Below are 20,447 nucleotides of genomic sequence, written 5' to 3' on the forward strand. Positions count from 1 at the left end.
GTGATTGCAAAAGACTGACAGAACGAGGTAACTTTTGGAAAGAAAACTGGGGAAGAAAATCCTGGACATTATTTTTATATCTGTGCAAAAATGTTAGAAAAATCTGATATAATAAGTGTGAAGTGTAATAATTTATAATTTAGGAGGTGCAAATGTGCAAAAAAAGATTAGACATATAATTCAGTGTTGAAGTGCTGGTCAACTGTCTGCAGGAGGGAGAATTATGTATAAAAATCTGGAAACAGCGAAGAAGAAGTTTGAGGAAATCCTCGTATCTGAGCCAAAAGGATTTTTTAAACCACTTTTGTCAACATCAAACAGGTAGAGTGTAATGTCATGTTATCAAAGTGAAGTAATTTGTGTTTTTCCAGTAGCAGAAGCAAAACATATTTGGCCCTTTTTCAGCTGTGATAAAACCCTTTTAAGCACATGAATCCATAGTGTCAATATAAAAAGCAGCAGTTTCAGTGAGCTCTAGAATCAGTGTGTAATCGTTCCTGACACCTGATGTTGAACTCAGATTAAATGAATACACATGCTGTCTGTGCAGATAAGCTCACCTCAGCGGGTAAGAACTCCCAAAGCTCCTGCTATTAACAGAGCTACATGCTGCACAGCTTTACTGTGTCAGCATCAGGCGCTGTGTTGCTTATGAGTGCTGTCATCAGTGCAGAAAAAGAGGAGATGATGCATCAGAACGTGTGCCCTTAAACAAGAATTCAAAGCAAACATTGGAGGGAAAATGAGATGTATATGGGCGTTTGACAGATCTGTACAGTATGTTCATTGCAGCCATGGGATAATCCACTGGATGAGTGGACTAATATTCAGCCAATCCTGCTAAAGCCAAATTAGTCCAACACATTTCCATCATATTTCAGAATAAAGCGGCCTCAACAATCTGAGCTCTCGGGATAGTGACGGCAAATGACCGGTGAGCCCTCGGATCCCCGTGATCCCGGGATAAACTTCTCATGAAGGAGCTTAAATCTCTGAACTGACACACAAATGGAAGCCAACAACAGGTCACACTGCCTCACAGGAAAAGTTTGATCAGTGCTCTCACCACAGTGAGGCAAAGAGAACCTGTGCACAAGACGAATAACAACACAAACATAAAGACAGACAGGAGTCCAATACATCACCCCCCCTCCCTGTTCTGTGGGGCTTATAAGAGGATGGCTTCCGTACAGCAGCGTATGAGTGACCTTAATCATCAGAGGGATATTTGGGTTTTATTCTGCAGCAGCGATGCGATGCACATGGTCATCACTGTGTTTGACTGGCAGGCATAAAAATGAGAGGGGGGCAAGGTCGGTTTGCAAAGTGTAATCCATATCATCCCGTTACAGAGGCTGGGCTGACGTCGGCCCCGGGCCAAACATTTTGATGTTGATAATGATGTTGGATTATGCTGTCATCTGATGTAATTTCGGCCTGCATCAAATTAACAAAAGAGGGATCAACCAAATTCTTTAAAACGGACCTTTTTTATCGAAGCAACCTTCTAGATGCAAACTCGGTTTGATTCCATGAAATGTGTATTTGTTTTTTTCCCTCCATACAGAGCTCATATCTCCGGCTTCTTTTCCTTAGAAATGTAAGATCAAGTATTCACAGCATCCTCGCTCTGTACAGCATGCCTTCGAATTATTCAGATCAGCAGGGCCCGAAAAAAAACAAAAACACATGGTCTGGAAGACGACAACACTGACCCCACACTGTCTGCATAACACATCATAAAACCAGTGATGCAGTCTGTATGTTATTAAAGAGGACGCATCATACTTACTTCCAGCTGCACAAGAGAAGCTTTGCATCATTCATAGCTCAAAGAAAACCCATCTTATCTCATAACTGGCAGTAAAACCCCTCATTTCAGCTCCTGTCTGAAACCATTTGTTTTCACTCCTGTCTCCTTGAGGCCCCTCCCCCTGAAAGCCCAACTTATTCTGATTGGTTGTGCAGAGGTAAGTTGAAAAGAATTAACGTAAAGACCGAGCGGCATCAAGGTGCAGTTTAGCTTTGTGATTTACGCACGCAGCCCGTATACAGAGGCTGACAAAAAGGCCTTGAAAAATAACAAGCAACATCCTCTGCTGTAAAATAGAAAGTTTAAAATGAAGCCAATCCAGATGTGCAAAAAACTACAGTTCCTCTAGTGACCACTTGAGGCTTCCTTGTAAAAACCAAGGGAGCCTCATTAGCTGCTGTTTTGAAATGACTTTTTTTTCTTTTTTAAGCAAATGAAACATGTTCACAGCCTGGTTCAGTCAACCACAAGATCAAACGCCCAATCTTTTGATTCAAGGAGGACCAACTCTACCACACTCACAGATATGTTATGAAGACTCCAGAGTTGTCACATATAAAGAAAGGTTGGCGGTTCGATCCCAGCTCCAGCAGTCACATGCTGAAGTGCAAGACACTGAACCCCAAATTGCTCCCGCTGTTGCTCAGCGGTGTGTGAATAGGTGCATTTCAAACAAGAGTTCCGGGGTCTTTTTGCCACCGGAACTAAAGGTTCTTTTGCCCCCATTGTTGTCTGCGTTTCGACCCCGAACTGAAATAATATTTTGAAATCTTAATAAAAAACTAAATTCCCAGGAACTCTCTGTGTTTCAACAGCTGTGTAAACTTCACAAATACCATTACGTTCAACCTAAAGTCATAGGACCTTTGAAAAGTACTACCCACCAAGCAGGGGCATTTCAGGGGGGAAATTATCTACCCCCGAACTAAATTTAGACCCTGGTTCCTTTGTTGGAAACACTTGTAGTTCAGGGGTTCCTGCGGTCGAAAAACGCAAATGAGAATAGCTAATACTGATGGTCCCTTACTATAGGTGCATTTCGACCAAGAGTTCCTGGGCCATTCAGCCCCCAGAACTACTTTACCCTGAACTAAAAGGTTCTGTGCCCCCCATTGTTGTCTGCGTTTCGACCGCGAAACTGAAATAATATTTTGAAATCTTAATAAAAAACTAAATTCCCAGGAACTCTCTGTGTTTCAACAGCTGTGTAAACTTCACAAATACCATTACGTTCAACCGAAAGTCCCAGGACCTTTTAAAAGTACTACCCACCAAGCAGGGGCATTTCGGGGGGGGGGGGGGTTCTCTACCCCTGAACTAAATTTAGACTCTGGTTCCTTCGTTCGAAACGCATGTAGTTCAGGGGTAAAGTCCCTAGTTCCGGGGTAGAGTTCCTGCGGTCGAAAAACGCCTAATGTGTGCAAATGAGATGAGCTAATACTGGCCCCTTACTATAGGTGCATTTCGACCAAGAGTTCCGGGGTCTTTCAGCCCCCAGAACTACTTTACCCTGAACTAAAAGGTTCTGTGCCCCCCATTGTTGTCTGCGTTTTGACTGCAGGGCCCTAGTCCCTAGTCCCGGGGTAAAGTTCCTCTGGTCGAAAAACGCCTTATAGCAGCCTCTACCATCAGTGAGTGAATGGGTATGAATGGGTGAATGTGACGAGTAGTGTAAAAGAGCTATGAGTGGTCAGACAGACTATAAGTACAAGTCCATTTAAGAGACCATACCTGTTTTTGTCCAAGACTATAAACATGTTTAATTCAGCAGATGGACGTTTGGATATGGGCTCTGATGGGGTTTCTTTGGCTTTTGGAGCCAGCCTCAAGTGGACACTCGAAGAACTGCAGTTTCTTGCTCACTGGAGGTTGCTGCTTGGTGACGACTTCTGTTTGCAACCGTTATGAGCGCTGCTTCATCTGGTCAGCAGTCCTGAGCAGAGCTGCCATGCAAAGAAATGTGAGTCTAGCTAACACGAAAGAGCAACAAATGTTAGACTCCTCATTTTCAGAGCGTTTTAAAGCCTGAGGTAACATTTTTACAGAAATGTAACTCATGTGTTCAAACCTTCAACATGTCAATAAGAACCAAAATTGTTGCTTATATGACAGAAAATAACTTTTCCCTTCCATTTTGAAAATTCAGTTATTTATGTGTGCTGTCTATTTATGTTTTACAGCTCAAACCTCGGACAAACAGTCTGATATGTTTAATTGGTGCAGTTTCCTGGAGCTGTCCCTGGCTGACTGTGTGTAAACATACCTATATTTATTATTATATGATAACCTTTCTAAGACAGTGCACATCAGGTGAGTATCACATTAGTACAGGGTATTTGCTTGCTTGTCATTTTCACTTACCTGTTATCACGTAGATCTGTAATCTAGCTGCACTACTACCCATTGTTGTGCCAACATGAGCTCCCTGGTATCCATGCCGGCTGCTATCGGCTCCAATAAAGGTCACGAGTGCCCAATCTTATGCTCTGCATTATAGCTGGCATTTACAGAATGAAGAGAAAAAACAGTCCTGAGAGAGACAGGCTAAATATGACGGATGATTCAAAGTGACGCTTCTGACAGACATTCAAGGATCGTGTTTCTTCAGCAAACATTTTGGAAGTCTTTCATGAGAGAGAGCTTCTTAGTCGTGATTAAAATGTGTTTGAAGCATTCTTTTTTGGTCTATGTTTCTCTAAACTTGAGATTTATAGAAAGAACAAATACTCAGAGATGCAATCTAATGTTTTAAAGAATATGTGCTGTAGGGTTTTATTATTTTGATGACATACCAAGACCTCTACTTATTATGGCTGTGCACAAATCTCACTGCCTTACCTGCATCCTCTCCTTGTTCCACTCCAGTCCTATAGGTGGCAGCACTGCATATATAAGCTGATTAGACAACCTTCAATAAAAAGGGAAGAATCAACTTCTAAATGTTTACATTGAGAACTATAACATTACCTCATTCGATAAAACAGAGAGACATTAAAAACAGCAATCAAACTGAAAATTGCTGGAGAATATTATAGAAAGAGAGACTTCAGATTCTCCTTCTCTGAGGGTTAAAGGTGACATATCACGCTTTTTTCATCAATATATATTGGTCTAAGAGGTCCCCAAAACATGTCTTTAAAATTTGTGCTCAAAAAAACACTTTGAAATCAGATTTTGGTCTGCCTGAAAAACCCTCTTCTTCAGCCCTCCTCAGAACACTCTGTTTTCTCTCTGACCACGCCCCCTCAGGAAGTGGATGTGGCCTCGGCTGTCCAGCATGTTGATCTAATGTTTACATGTTGGCTGAATATACACGGCTGCTCAGAGATCACGTTACTTCAACCCTCTGAATCAGATCCAGAATCTGATCCTGACGGAGAGCCGCCTGTAGCAGGAACGATTGGTCACAGATTTAGTGTTTCTTGTGTTTTTATTTATCAGTATGTAGACGTGTGTCTTGGTACACAGCTACGAACATGTAGCTATGTGGCTATGCTAATTAGCGCTAGCACTTAACCATGACAAATAAAAATCATCCACTAGATCTTCAAATCTGCAGACGTGGGGAGTAAAACCGACCTCTGCCAGAAAGGCAGCGGGACCTTTTCTGAAGGATTGGTCACAGATTTAGTGTTTCTTGTTGTTTTATTTGTCAGTATGTCGACGTGTGTCTTGGTACACAGCTACAGCTACGACATGTAGCTATGTAGCTATGCTAACTAGCGCTAGCACTTATCCATGATAAATAAAAATCATCCACTAGATCTTCAAATCTGCAGACGTGGGGAGTAAAACCGACCTTTGTGTTTATTAAGACAGCCTACAACTAGCATGCCTCCCTCCTAAGCTCTTTGTTAGCACACATTTGTGCAGGTAATGAAAAACAGAGGAAGGATTCAGTATTATTTTATACAGTCTATGGGCTGAACAAGCTCCGAGCTCTGACTCCGTGACAGACCAGATATTGTTGTTACGTAACAAAAACACGGAAGTCTGAAACGGCTCGTTTCACACACATTTACAGAAAGGTGGAGAAATCAGAACAGGGGCAGAATGGATTTTTTTCATTCTCGGGGGGTTTGTAGACATGCCAGGGAAACATATTTCAGGTAGAGAACCATTAAAAAGTCCATTTTGCATGATATGTCACCTTTAACACATATTTACATCAGGCCAGATCAGGTCATATCGGATCATATTTCAGACAGTACACTTCCTGAGTTTAAAACACACTACTCCTGCTCAAAACTAGTTTGAGTGTGAGTCTACTTCTACTTACGATAGGTACATTTTGTAAGTAAGGTAAGTTTCTGTACAAATGCTGCACTCTTCTTAACCGTGCCATTAGCCAAGAATTCATGATATATTTTGTGAGCAGGCGCTGAACCATAACAAGTCCATTTGTCACATATATAATACATTAACGTCATCGGCCTATAACCGTTTAGAAAATTCAAAATAGCCATATGGACAAGGATACCAACGCTAGCTTACATTAGCTAGAGATCAGTACCTTGTGGACATGTGTAGACTTTCAGCAAATGAACTAAATCAGACACAACCAGACAGTTGGAAAGACTCTGGACCTCTTTTCCTTTTCTGTCTGTGTGTTCAGATCTCCAGAACAAGCAGCAACTTTAGGTGCTGAAAATTAAACCAATGCCAAAACACTGCAGCTCCATGAGTGTCCACTAGAGGCAGGCTCCAAAAGCCAAAGAAACTCCATTGGGTCCAGTGTTAAGGTGCTCATTTTTACAGCAAAATCCAACATGTTTCCAGCCTGGTTCAAAAAACAGTTTTGGTCTGTATCGCTCATTTCCAAATTTGTACACGCTATACAGGGTGTGAATTGATCAGTACCACGTCTGTTAAGGTAATAAAGTAGCTAATAGTATACATACATTCTGCATATCCAGGGGTACATCTGGGCTGACAGACTCCAGCTCTTTGCCTGTTTCCAGGTTTACTGAAAGTTGGGTTGAGCCTGCATTTACAGTTTGGTGACCGCCATCGTTGAGCTTCAAAACGCCCCCTCTAGTCCATGTTTTAGAGTCTATGGTCCAAACCTGCCGCCTTTACACCAACCCAGCTCCTCCTGTCCACTGCACAGGGAAGAATACAAGTCAAGCTGCTGTTCCTGTGATTGTGTCTGGAAATATCACTCCTAGTAGTTGTTATATTTAACATAAAACTTGTGACTTACACTAATCAAAACTTGATCTTGATTTTGTCGTTACCTCATAAATCCCCTGACTTTGAACACTGCCAGCTTTGTCATTACTTTGCTGTAGACCAACAGTGCATTAAAAATGAATGTTTGTTGCAGAAACCCTCTAAATTTTGTATGCTCAATAATCAAACACAACAAACAGATGGTGGCGTCTTGTAGGAATACTTGGGTGAATTTACTTCAATTTCTCTTTTCAGTGAAAATCTTTGAGTTAAACTGAACTCTTCAGACTTTAGTGTTATATTCATGGTTACATGCTCTCGGACAGGAAGCCATCGTGTCTGTGTTTGCAGGTCGAGTGCAGTCTAACAAGCCCTCACGTTGTAGGAATGTGTCCCTGTTATGTTTGCAGTTTCCCAGAAGAGGAATGCTAGCATGGTTTATGGTCCAAGGAAGCTGGTCCACTCGAACCTAATACAGGAACAGGTCTGAGAAGAATTAGGAACAGTGTTTCCTGACCAACAAATCAAAGCTTGAGGAACTGATAAACTGAGTAAACGCCTGAGTTTGGGTTACATCGTACCAATCTGTGAGGATGTTAGTTTGAAGACGCTGAGGAAGTTGTTGGTTATCTTGTCCAGGCTGTGAAATTCCCATTTCACTTCATATTTTACACATAAACATCTCTACAAAAGACAAATAAGACACTTTACAGGCTCATAAGGCTTTTAAGGTACGTTCATCAGTGTTGTGATTTCTTTAAGGCAGGTAGTACAACAACTTGTAAAGACTTTGAAGGACAAAAGTTATGTCAAAATGCCAGATGCTATAGATTTTTATGAAATTAAATAAACCAATTGGCATCAGGTTCAAATTTCTGGACGTGCAGAATGATTGGTCAATAGAGATTGAGGCTAGATGTGGTTGGCTAGTTCTTGAAGAAGGTAACATCCATAAACAGCATATCTCCAGTAAGAAAGCGATAGAGTGAGGGATTGATGGGAATGAAAGATGACTTAAGTATTGATGACTGAATGAGTGTGAAACAGTCTTCCTGCTCGAACTTACACTTAGCTTCATTTGTCAGGGAAGTTCACTTCTACTTAGGAAGTGGTGCATGATTGACAGCTCTGTTTTTTACTGGATTAGCAAAGTGGAGTTGGGGCGGAGGGTGGAAACGGAACGAACAGTCACACAAGAGTCATTGAATTTAACATCATCAGGAATCTGTTCTCCTCTTGACTGGACTGATCTCAAAGATCTTAAGTTTTATCAGTAACTTAAATGTGTGTTTTGGTGAGGGTGAGGGTTGTGACATCAATCCTACAGCCTCAGCAGCTGGATTGCTTACTGTTCATCCCTGGGCTCCAAAATACGTCCCAGTGCAGGGGTATTTTGGCTTCACTTTTTACAAAGGGAAGAGAAGGCCTGTTGTCCCTCTTTATACACAGTCAGTTAGAAACAACAAGCAAGTCCTCACAATTAAGTTCACCTGAGTAAATGTATGGAAGGCCTGCTTGTTGAATATTGTACACTAACAGTTTTCCTGCTAAAGCCTTTTGTAGCTCTGACCTGAGGTATGCTAACAGTCTCATTGCTTTCTTGCTGACAATATTGAGTCAGTTTATTTGTTCAGTCACTATTACTCACCTGATGGTGCTCTGTGCTTCTTAAAATCTACATCTCACTTTAATCCTAAAATATGAGTCGTGTCTGCAGAAGGCCGATTATCAGCTGAAACTTTCTGGGCCCTAGCTTTGAATTTATATTCGTCATTTTAATTGTGTTCTTATATGCTTGTCTGAATGTCTCCAATGCTTTTAATGTGTTAATGTAAAGCACATTGAGTTGCCCTCGTGTATGAAATGCGCTATACAAATAAAGCTGCCTTGCCTTGCCTTGCCTTGCCTTGCCTTGCCTTGCCTTGCCTTGCCTTGCCTTGCCTTGCCTTGCCTTGCCTTGCCTTGCCTTGCCTTGCCTTGCCTTGCCTTGCCTTGCCTTGCCTTGAATCTCCAAATGTTCTTACTACACAGCTTAAATACTTTCAACACCACTGTCATGGTAATTGATTTTTTTTAAGGAAACACTTCTGACCCCCTCTGCATCCAACACTTAAAATATTGTGCCTGTTCCGCCTGCAGGCCTCTGCTTCCTGCCACAAAAACTTTATCGGTTCACAAAAGATCAGCGATTTAGTGAATTATTCTTCCATTTATTTTAAAATGTTATTGAAACGATGCTGTCCTGATGGCAGCGTGTGTTGTCCAGGATTCAGGTCGATAATATCAACCAGACTGAGTGCTTAACTACTCTGTTGTTGCTGAGGAACAGAGCCAGCTGGATCCATAATGCTCATTGAAAAAAATAAATGCCATTTTAAATGGCAAGCCCCAAAAAAAAACTGATTTAAGGATACGACGACAAAATCCTGCTGCTGCTGTAAAAACGCTTCAAAGGTGCAGCTTGAAGCTCACAAGCACGGATCATTTATGCTAAAACCTTTGCTGTAGGCAGGGATTGTCTCTGTCTACCGTTTTAATACATATTTACATGCTAAAACATAGGAATTAGAATTCATTAGTGTAATCTGAGGTCTAGATCTAGATTGGGAGTTGTTTGATTAGTAGCTTTGGGACATTGTTTTTGTAGTGAGCCTGCCTGTCTCCTACTTTTGTTTTTTCCTTATTTGGCATGACTCTCTGTAATATGGTTGTGCTTGAAGACTAATCTCCTCTATCTCAGCTCTAATTAACACAGCATACATAGCACCCAGACACATTTGTTGTTTTTGTCTTTTCTGCACAGATCTCTGTGTTGTTTTTGAGCAAAGCACCTGGACTTGCCTGCCTTCTGACAATGATTTTAGTGAGATACCAAATGACATTTCCCACAAATTAACAAAAACATCATTCGACTCGTCTGCTTTCACGAGACAGAATGAAACCTGCATCATGTAAACATTGTCATAATCAGGCGTCGATTCCTGAAAGCTGGGCCTTTTGGAAACTAAGAGAGCAGTGTTTAGAGGACAATTACTTTCCGGTTTTCTTATTCAGCATGGAGGTGCTAAACACATGCTTTCACTCACTTCTGTGCGGAAGCGCACATCGACTGTGCAGCTGCTGCATTTAGTGTTTGAGGTTTACCTACTGCAGAGGAAGTGGTGTGGGGGAGAAGACAGTGTTACAACCAGCAAATAAAACAGGATTTCCGCGCTGGAACAATTGAAACACTAAATTATGACAAACGAGGTGTTTGACTTTCCTTTCAGTGCTATATTTACTGTCTGAAGCTAAAATAAGTGAAGTCAAATGTGACAGAGTTAGATCAAACATATCACTGCTGCGAATTATCTATTGTGGCGGACCCATGAGCACATTTCTTTTCATATGTTTTGGTACAGTGAGGGTAAAATTGAAGCCCATCATATCAGTGACATGCGTAGTCCCTAACTGCCAAACATCAAAGAGCCCTTGATTTCCTCTAACCAAGCATGTTAATTGGTGCTTGATTGATAACTTGAGTTCACAGGCGATGGCATGTGTCGTCTAAACTGTTCCAGGGTGTCTGTTTGAAATCAGTGGAAGAAGAATCACTGGCGGGCCCATTAAGAAATTGCCAGTGTGCACACTTGCAAATAAGCTGTCACACATTACAAATGAGATTACCTTTTTCAGTGTGCCCTGGAACCTGGAGACGAGGGGATGCACGGGTATAAGACACTAAAATAGCTCAAATCGTTTGCTTTTTATCAGCGTGCACGATCTGCAAGTGCTGTTTATGCTTCCTTCATGCACAGGAGAAAAAAGTGTACTCACAGCTTGGAGCACAATGTAATCAGTTGCAGTGAAGTAAGAATTGTCAGTAAAAAATAGGTCTCAGGATGAATGATTCTTTGCTGCCTAAAAAGACTGACAGAGCTTCAATTTCTGTAAATATTTTCATTGAAGTTGCTCAAAGAAACCAATCTGTAATTAGATCATTCATCCTTAATTCAAAAGAGATAAAGTCAACAATATCTGAAGGTACTGGCATGTGAGAAAACACAAGACTTACAATGCAGTATCATGAATGGGAGCACCGTGATACAACAAGGAGAACCAAATCAGAGGTGAAAAAGCAGTTATGGTATTTGCATGTAATCGTGAGCACACAGAGTAATAGTCTAGTTTGCATAGCAAAGATCACTGAGGTCAGGTAAAGCCCACATGAGGCAACAGCTTTGTTGGACATCTGATCGTGGTTTGCATGAATCAAACATCTGACGCTTTTTGAGCTTTGACACACGAGAAGCGGCAAAACAAGTCCAAATTCATGTGAAGCAGACGATAACGAGTCTACACAGAAGCTCAGTCATTATAAACTAGAGTTTTCAAAAAAGATATACTTGCCAGAGGAACATTTCACCAAAAATGAGAAAATCCTTTAAAAAAAAATACTGATTAAAGTGTGATCGCTGTCAAAGGAGGCATTTTGCACAGCAGAAATAATAGCATGCAAATGAAGAGAGAAACAGGTGTTATGAAAAATATTACCCAAAATATAAAATTTGCGTTGTAGTGGTGTTAAGTTAGTTGAAATAGCAAGCCAGCACCTGTCCCATGTGAAACTATCCCATGCAAAGAAGAAGGCAGTCTTTGTTACCTGTGGTTACTGATGAAAAAAATCTGATCTGACCTACTTTTTGGTTTAGGATCTTTTTGTGACCCCGTACAATATTACACTACACTACGCTACATCACGCTACATTGAGCAATACTTCACAACATTACATTGAGTTACAATGTATCATGTTAATTGTATTATATTGCATACATCAGAGGTTGTGATAAATAACCCTAAAAATATAACTGCATGCCACGCAACGTGACCTGAAGTTATGTGGTGTAAAATTACGTTGTGTCGGGTAAGTTACAATATGTTACCTTAAATAATGTCACATACATTCTTTTACATAAATACTTCTGATCTTATATTTAATGACATGATGTTACCTTACCTTATGTGATGTCACATAACGTGACATTACGTTTCATTACATGATGTGATGTGACATGATGTTACATTGGGTGACATTACGTTTCATTACGTTTCATTACATGTCGTGATGTGACATGACGTTACATGACGTTACATGACGTTACATGACGTGGTATTACGTTTCATTACATGACGTGATGTGATATGATGTTACATTGGGTGACATTACGTTTCATTACATGACGTGATGTGACATGATGTAACATTGGGTGACATTACGTTTCATTACGTTTCATTACATGACGTGATGTGATATGACGTTACATTGGGTGACATTATGTTTCCTTACATGACGTGATATGATATGACGTTACATTGGGTGACATAACGTTTCATTACATGACGTGATATGATATGACGTTACATTGGGTGACATTACGTTTCATTATGTTTCATTACATGATGTGATGTGACATGACATGATGTGACATGACATGATGTGACATGACGTAACATGATGTGACATTACGTTTCATTACATGATGTGATGTGACATGACATGATTTGACATGACATGATGTGACATGACGTAACATGATGTGACATTACGTTTCATTACATGATGTGACATGACATGATGTGACATGACATAATGTGACATGACACGATGTGACATGACGTTACATGACGTGACATTACGTTTCATTAAATGATGTGATGTGACATGACATGATGTGACATGACATGATGTGACATGACCTGACATGACTTGATGTGACATGACGTGACATGACATGATGTGACATGACATGATGTGACATGACATGATGTGACATGACATGATGTGACATGACCTGACATGACTTGATGTGACATGACGTGACATGACATGAAGTGACATGACATGATGTGACATGACATGATGTGACATGACATGATGTGACATGATGTGACATGACATGATGTGACATGACATGGCGTTACATGACGTGACATGATGTGATGTGAAATAACGTGACGTTACATAATGTTATGTTACATGACGAGACGTGATGTTACGTGGCGTTACATGACGTGACTTTACATAATATTCTGGACGTGACTAGGAGTAACCTCATGTGGCGTGACCATACTTAACGGTACCGTATGTTACGGTAAGTGACCTTACATAACGTGACAATACGTGACAATACCTGACGCTGCGTGATGAAACGTGACGTGAGAATACTTGACGTGAGGATAATTGACGTGACGATATGTGAAGTGATGATACATGAAGCGCCAATACGTGACAATACGTGACGATGCGTGATACAACAATACGTGATGACGTGATGATACGTTACGATACGTGAAGTGACGATACGTGAAGTGACGATACGTAAAGTGACGATACGTGAAGTGACGATGCGTGAAGTGACGATACGTGAAATGCCGATGCGTGAAGTGAAGATATGTGAAGTGACGATACATGAAGTGACGATGCGTGAAGTGACGATACGTGAAGTGACGATACGTGAAGTGACGATACGTGAAGTGACGATACGTGAAGTGACGATACATGAAGTGACGATACGTGAAGTGACGATACGTGAAGTGACGATGCGTGAAATGACAATACATGAAGTGACGATACGTGAAGTGACGATATGTGAAGTGACGATATGTGAAGTGACGATACATGAAGTGACGATATGTGAAGTGACGATACATGAAGCGACGATGCGTGAAGTGACGATATGTGAAGTGACGATATGTGAAGTGACGATGCGTGAAGTGACGATACGTGAAGTGACGATACGTGAAGTGACGATACGTGGAGTGACGATGCGTGAAGTGATGATACGTGAAGTGACGATACGTGAAGTGACGATACGTGAAGTGACGATACGTGAAGTGACGATACGTGAAGTGACGATACGTGAAGTGACGATACGTGAAGTGACGATACGTGAAGTGACGATACATAATGTGACATTACATAATGTGACATTACATAATGTGACATTACATAATGTGACATTACATAATGTGACGTTACGTTACATGTCATGACTCGACGTGACGTGATGTGATGTGACGGGACATGACATGACATGACATGAGGTGACATGACATGATGCGACGTGACATGACATGACGTTATTCTCTAATTTAAACCAACCTTTATCCCTTTCAGACTCTCTAATTCATACCTGTATAAATATACTGCACATCTGTGGACACTTCAAAACAGAAAGAGTGGCGTATAGAAAGCTTCACACACTTTTTTGACTACGTGACCATAACATACAAACACAAAGGCCTTTTGCACATTTGCAGTGCATTCAAGCATGCACAACAATGCTTACCAATCATAGCTAGAGTTAAGAAACTATGACTGAAAATAATAAACGACAATAACAAACGAAAGATAGATGAATCACATCCGGCCAAGTGTCTCGTTTGACATTTTGTCTTTGAGCATTTGTTGAGCACAGAGGCAGTGCGTGTCATAAACAGACAGAAAATAGAAATGTAATATTTGCCCTGTCAGTTGCTTTTGTGTGGTTTAGTATGTGTGCTTCTTGCCTGGTAACAATAAAGACTAAATTACCTTCCCCACTGACTGTTATACAATCTTTGAATGTATGAAAAGTATTCACACAGCGAAAAGTGAGCCTAACACTCAGATTATAGTTAACAAATCAGTCACACTGTGAGGTCAAAGTGCAGCACAGGCATGAACTTTTTCTCACGGTTCCAGAAGACAGACAGTGCATGACAGTGGTGATAACACTGTAGCATGAAACACATTGTGTGTTTATTTAAATCTGTTCAAATTACTGCAAGTGGCAATTCACACTTCACTGGATGAGTGCTCTGTGTAGACTGGAAGTGATCTGTAACTTTAAAGCCCTTTGATCAATGACCTTATGTTTCCAGTAGGTACCTGAAAAAAGTCACCCATTATAAAGAGAGCCCTGCACTATTCAGCTTAAAACAAGCATGAAAAAATATCAAATAACCACTGTTTAAATCTGTGCAGACATAAATACACATTAGAATATAGTTAAAATTACGATGCAATTTAAAATGTAGAGAACATAAAGTGCAAATATGTTACGGTTCACTTTTTAAACACAAGGTAAGGTGATAGTACTATATGCAGCTGTGATACTGGCATGATAATATGTGACTATCTAAACGTGCAACATATGTTGATTGTGATTTTTATTGCATGTACTCTCTGTCTACAATTTGTATTTATTTTAAATGTTCTTATTTATTAATATTACTATAAAGGCAGCTCCATGGGCCTCATTCACCCTCCATCCTCAGAAGACACTTGTTCATAAATCCCACTTACGCAGTTTTCAAGAAGATTCTACTTTCATCAGACTTTTCTTAAAATCTGGGTACACACCAGAACACTCTTATACATGTTTGAGTGCTGATATGTCTGTCACAATATTGGATATTGTGTTTTACTCAATTCAGCATCTTTATATTATTTAGACATTTATGCATATGTGCTTTGAATTTCGTAAACTTCATTTATAATCATGCTAAATGTTAAATAATTCATGTAAATCAAGCACTTAGGTACACATTTTTTGAATAATATTGCATATTTTTTCATTTCAAGAGCAGTTTCTCAGTCCATATTAACAATGTGAAACAGTTCTTACAGGTGTCTTGTTTTGGGAATCAAATAAATGCAATAAAATGAGCTTTATTATCTTGATTTTTAGATTGATTATTCAAATACATTCTGCACTGCTGCTACACCAGTGTGGTCTGTAACTCGGACTAGGAGGTAGGAGACAGCTACAAAGTGCTTATTCTTTTTTTTTTTAAGTTATATTTTAGGGTCTTTTGCACCTTTATTGGAGGGGAGGACAGTGGATAGAGCTGGAAACAGGGAGAGAGATTGGGGGGAATGACATGTGGGAAAGGGGCCACAGGCTGAAATCGGACAAACCGCTTCTTGGACATGTTATTTAGCCATTGGACCAAATCCGTGCCCCAAAGTGCTTATTCTGTGTTATAATGTCTACTTTTATATATATTTTTAAAGATTATGTTGATACCAAGCAGCAACCTCTGGTCTAAAAATATGAAGCCCATTTGGAAGTGTTATGAACTGCAATTCATCGAACGTCCACTTGAGGCTGGCTGCAGAAACACCAGAAACCACATACACACCAATTCAAAGAAGATGATCTTTACAGCAGAAATAAACATGTTTACAGCCTGGTTCAAAAAACGGCTTGGCTCTACGTAGCTCATTTCTCTATGGGCACAGACTGTACAGGGGGTGAATTATTTTATAACATGAAAGTTCAGAAGATATTAAGATTACGAGTTTTGCCCAAATAAGGACATGACTGACTTGACTCCTGGATGGGAACACATAGCTGTTGGCTAGGAGGCTCAAACCCCGCCTCTTTACATCACACTATGCCTGGTTGATTTCCGCATTTCCAATATGGCCGTCGCCGATTGGCTTCAAAACAGTGCTCAGGAATAGATGGGTGACGACAGGGATACTAGGTCCATTATTTATACAGTCTATGGTTGATACCCATAAAGAAATATGCAGGGGTGCATGCACAAAATGTCCAATCAGTGTCAATATTGTGTGCAGTAATTGCTGGATAACTTTGACTACTCACATGCGACAGCGTTTGTACTTTTAAGGAGTTCCACTTTGGTTACTTTCTGTTTCCTTTGACTTAGTTTCATCCAAACAGGGCTCTGCTGGTGATTTTGATGGAGTTGCTTCAGTAGCATGGGAAAACCAGAGTTGCTACCTGGAGAAAAGTAACAAGAAAAGTAAGTAGTGATCCTGAGAAAACGACCAGAAATGACTGATTACAATGTGAAAATTACCCAGACCGTTTTTATCAGACTTGCACCTCAAACCAGCTGCTTCTGCATGTTCCTTGAGTTCGATCAGAACTGGGAAAGACTGCTTTTTGTTTCTCTGCTCCGGATTCCTGGAACAAGTTGCAGCAGAGTCTTGAATTAAATGCATTTTTACCTCTTGGACAATTTAGACACTTAATTTTCAACCTTTCAACCCGCTGTGTTTAGCTAGGTTTACCTGTATATATTTATTGTATCATTTAATCAACAGTCCCCTCCTATTTTAGTGCTTTTATAGTCAATCCCATACACCTCCTTTTATTTGTGTTATTTTATTGGACTTTTAATTGTTTTTCTCTAAAAAAACAAACAAAAAAGAAAAGAAAATGTATCCTATTTGATGACTTTTGATACTCTTGATGCATTGTTGTTTGTTTGTTTTTGTTTTGGTACTTTATTCCTAAATGTCACTGTAAATGACTCGATATCATTGTAAATAAGGGTTGCCCCTCAATGATCTGTCGAGTATAAATAAAGGTTGATTGATTGAAAATGCGGATGTCCTCTTTGGGCCTCCGTACTTTAGAGTGAGTCCCCATCTGACCAGAAGTTTCAGTTTCATTAGTTTAATTCTCCATTTCAGTTTTCAGGCTTTCTCTTTACTGGTAGACAAGTCATAATAGCGACTGCAATGAATTGCATGTATGCGCCCTGCCTCATACAGAAAATATCAGTTTACAAAGATTTCACAATCCCAGGGTCACAGAGTTTACTGCATTACACCACCCATGTTCTCTCGTTCATTGTGTCCCGGCTCCATACATCCTCTGGTGTGCATAAACAGAGGCTCTGGTGCAGGCTGCTGTGGCTGGCTTGCAGGGTGACACCGCTGGCCTGCTGCCTTACATGGGCAAACCTCTGAACTGACTCAGACTGAGGCTGGAATTTCAGGGCGTGACGTCACTGCCTACAACTCTCCCAGAATTTGGATCAAGAAGTTTCACTTTTTCTGGTGGGATTTCAACCTCTGGCTCCAGTTCCTAGAAAGCGAGGTAAGCGAAACTGTCGAGCTCTGTTGTGTGTCTGTGAACCTCTCCGGGACTGTCGGCTGTGTTTAACCTGCTGCTGGAACTTAAAGGAGGACTGCTTTTCCTCAGCGTTGCAGCAGCTCGTCTTCAGTTTGTTCGGCCTTGTGCGGCTATAATATGATTTCTACTGTAGCGCAGACGGAGTTCACTATGAGGGCGTGGACTACACACGATAGCCGTGGCTGGTACTAATGTTACATGAGGATACTCAAGCTAACTTGTCGCTTTAGCCAGAGCCGAGCCAGGTTCAGTCACGCGTTGAAAATGTGAGACATTGTGAACAAGTTTTGCCAACAGGGACTCTGGGCGTCTCTGGTGTTTCTGTTTTTAGCCGAGTGGTCTGCTGCTGAGCAATGCGGAAGACAGACTGTCACAGGAGAAACATGAGAGCCCCCCCCCCCTCTGCACACAAATATGTCTGTGCATTTCACTTCAGCATACAAATAAAGCCCTGATTTACAAAGTGTCCCGTTACAGGATTAAACTGTGCGCAGAGAGTGTTTACTCGCTTTTACGCAGCGCTACTTTGTTCATGGTGGAGAGATAAGAGGATGACCGGGCTTGTTTACGGCAGGGGTAGATTCGCCACGTTGTGTACGTGTTTGTAAAGACGAGTGGAACTTCACAGAGAGAGAACATGTGGTTTAAAACTGTTCAATAGCTTTATTACTCATGTCCCACACTATACACGTGAATGCAAAGTGTTAAAACACTACATGTCCAAACAGCAGTGGACTATCTCCACAGCACAGGACTTAAGTGTACTTTTACCCCTGCTTTAGATGAAAGGACTAAACAGGAAACCCAAACAGCTTTGATTTGTGACACAGAAATGCACAGACAGGCCCCACCCAAAGTTTAAACCCTAGTTTAGTGTCTCTGCAGGGGACTCCTGTCTAATCTCCTGAGCCTGTACCAAAGAGGTGACCACTGCAAGCCCAAACATGATCAACATGTCTAGAATTTGACAGTTAGATGTTCAATTTGTTGTTGCAATATAGATGTGCAGTGTGGTGTGTTTGAGACTCTGAATAGTGACTTATATCCTCCCGCCTCAGTATAGAAAGTTATCCACTGGATGGGTCAAATGAATGAATCAAACTAAAGTTGGATTTATACTTCTGTGTCAAATCGACGGCGTAGCTCCCGTACTCACACAGAGGCCTATGCACGCAGCAGCAGCACACCTCCTCCAAAATCACCTCTCTCCTCTCTATTCTTCATGTAATCATGTCTGTATGATAAACAGCAACATGTATCAGCTCTACATTATCATAACACTCTCTGAATCACTGTGAAAAAGGAAACAGGCGACGTCGACGTACATGTATGTAGTGCTCACGTGTGTGTTGACCTCTGCTGTGTAGGGTTGACGCAGAGGTATAGCCCAGCCTTAAGCCCATACGTTTCTAGTTATTAGTCCGTATTGTAATCTTGTTTGTTGCGATTGAATTGTATCCATAATAACACATTTATTGTTAAGTCTTTCATTTATTTCAATTCCCTCTAAAGTTTAAGAGCTTTCCCCTGAAAATGTCTAACATTTTTGAGTGCTGTCTCTGAAATGTTCCTAAGTTTCTTGTTCACATATTCCTCTCATAACATGAAGTCTTCTCTGTCAGAGAGATGGTTGGAGGAAGCAGGAGGCAGCACAGCCCGATGCTATGATTGAAATGACTTCTCTCATGGTACAAACTGCATCACTTCGACCCCTCTGTTCACTCTGTTCGTATCATAGATACATTTCAAACTTTGGCTGTTTACATTCACACATGCAGCTCACCTCTAGGAGTTATGTGGACATGTGAATGCAGCTAGGGTCAACATGAAGTGCTTGCAACACCAACACAACTTCCTGATGATCAGCTGTAACCCCGAAAGTCCACAGGATGCATGTGCGCCCCATTAGGGCTGCGACACGGCTTTGCTCTGTCCGAGGGCTTGCGCCCTGGTCCCCAGGACGCGTGTTTGGAGTGTAGCATCAGCTCAGAGCAGACAGGATCAGCTGGGTCCAGCATATAGAGAACCACATACAAACAACAGGTTACAGAGCCTTTCTGTGGTTTAATTTCTGCTCATTTGGACAGTATTCCATTACATTTGTGCTTTAATCATCACTGAGTATGCTGCAGAACTGTTAAGTTTAGTTTTTGCAGGTTTAGTTTATTATGAATAATTCGGCTCTATTTTGTTGTCCTGTTACCTTCTGACACAGTGATCATGTTAAAGTCCTGTTACCTTCTGACACAGTGATCATCTTAAAGTCCTGTTACCTTCTGACACAGTGATCATCTTAAAGTCCTGTTACCTTCTGACTCAGTGATCATCTTAAAGTCCTGTTACCTTCTGACAGTGATCATCTTAAAGTCCTGTTACCTTCTGACACAGTGATCATCTTAAAGTCCTGTTACCTTCTGACACAGTGATCATCTTAAAGTCCTGTTACCTTCTGACTCAGTGATCATCTTAAAGTCCTGTTACCTTCTGACACAGTGATCATCTTAAAGTCCTGTTACCTTCTGACACAGTGATCATCTTAAAGTCC

General features: G+C 40.9%; 1 protein-coding gene and 1 long non-coding RNA gene across 3 annotated transcripts in view; one reads left to right on the forward strand and one right to left on the reverse strand.

Moving 5' to 3' along the window:
* Nucleotides 1-3,561: 3,561 nt before the first annotated feature.
* Nucleotides 3,562-6,907, reverse strand: LOC117807187. Its single transcript, XR_004629925.1, has 4 exons — nt 6,715-6,907; nt 4,652-4,721; nt 4,175-4,310; nt 3,562-3,756 (listed from the first exon to the last, which is right to left on the reverse strand). It is a non-coding gene; the product is annotated as an uncharacterized LOC117807187 (long non-coding RNA).
* A 10,485-nt stretch (nt 6,908-17,392) lies between these two features.
* The window catches only part of lpp (LIM domain containing preferred translocation partner in lipoma), a 297,770-nt gene continuing 294,715 nt past the window's right edge, over nt 17,393-20,447 (forward strand). For both annotated transcript variants that reach the window (XM_034706133.1, XM_034706143.1), the window contains exon 1: nt 17,393-17,866. The gene's annotated coding sequence lies outside the window, so the exon portion shown is untranslated. The remainder of the gene's footprint in view (nt 17,867-20,447) is intronic.

The sequence above is a fragment of the Notolabrus celidotus genome, chromosome 2 (assembly GCF_009762535.1).
Source record: "Notolabrus celidotus isolate fNotCel1 chromosome 2, fNotCel1.pri, whole genome shotgun sequence".
Taxonomy (NCBI): Eukaryota; Metazoa; Chordata; class Actinopteri; order Labriformes; family Labridae; genus Notolabrus; species Notolabrus celidotus.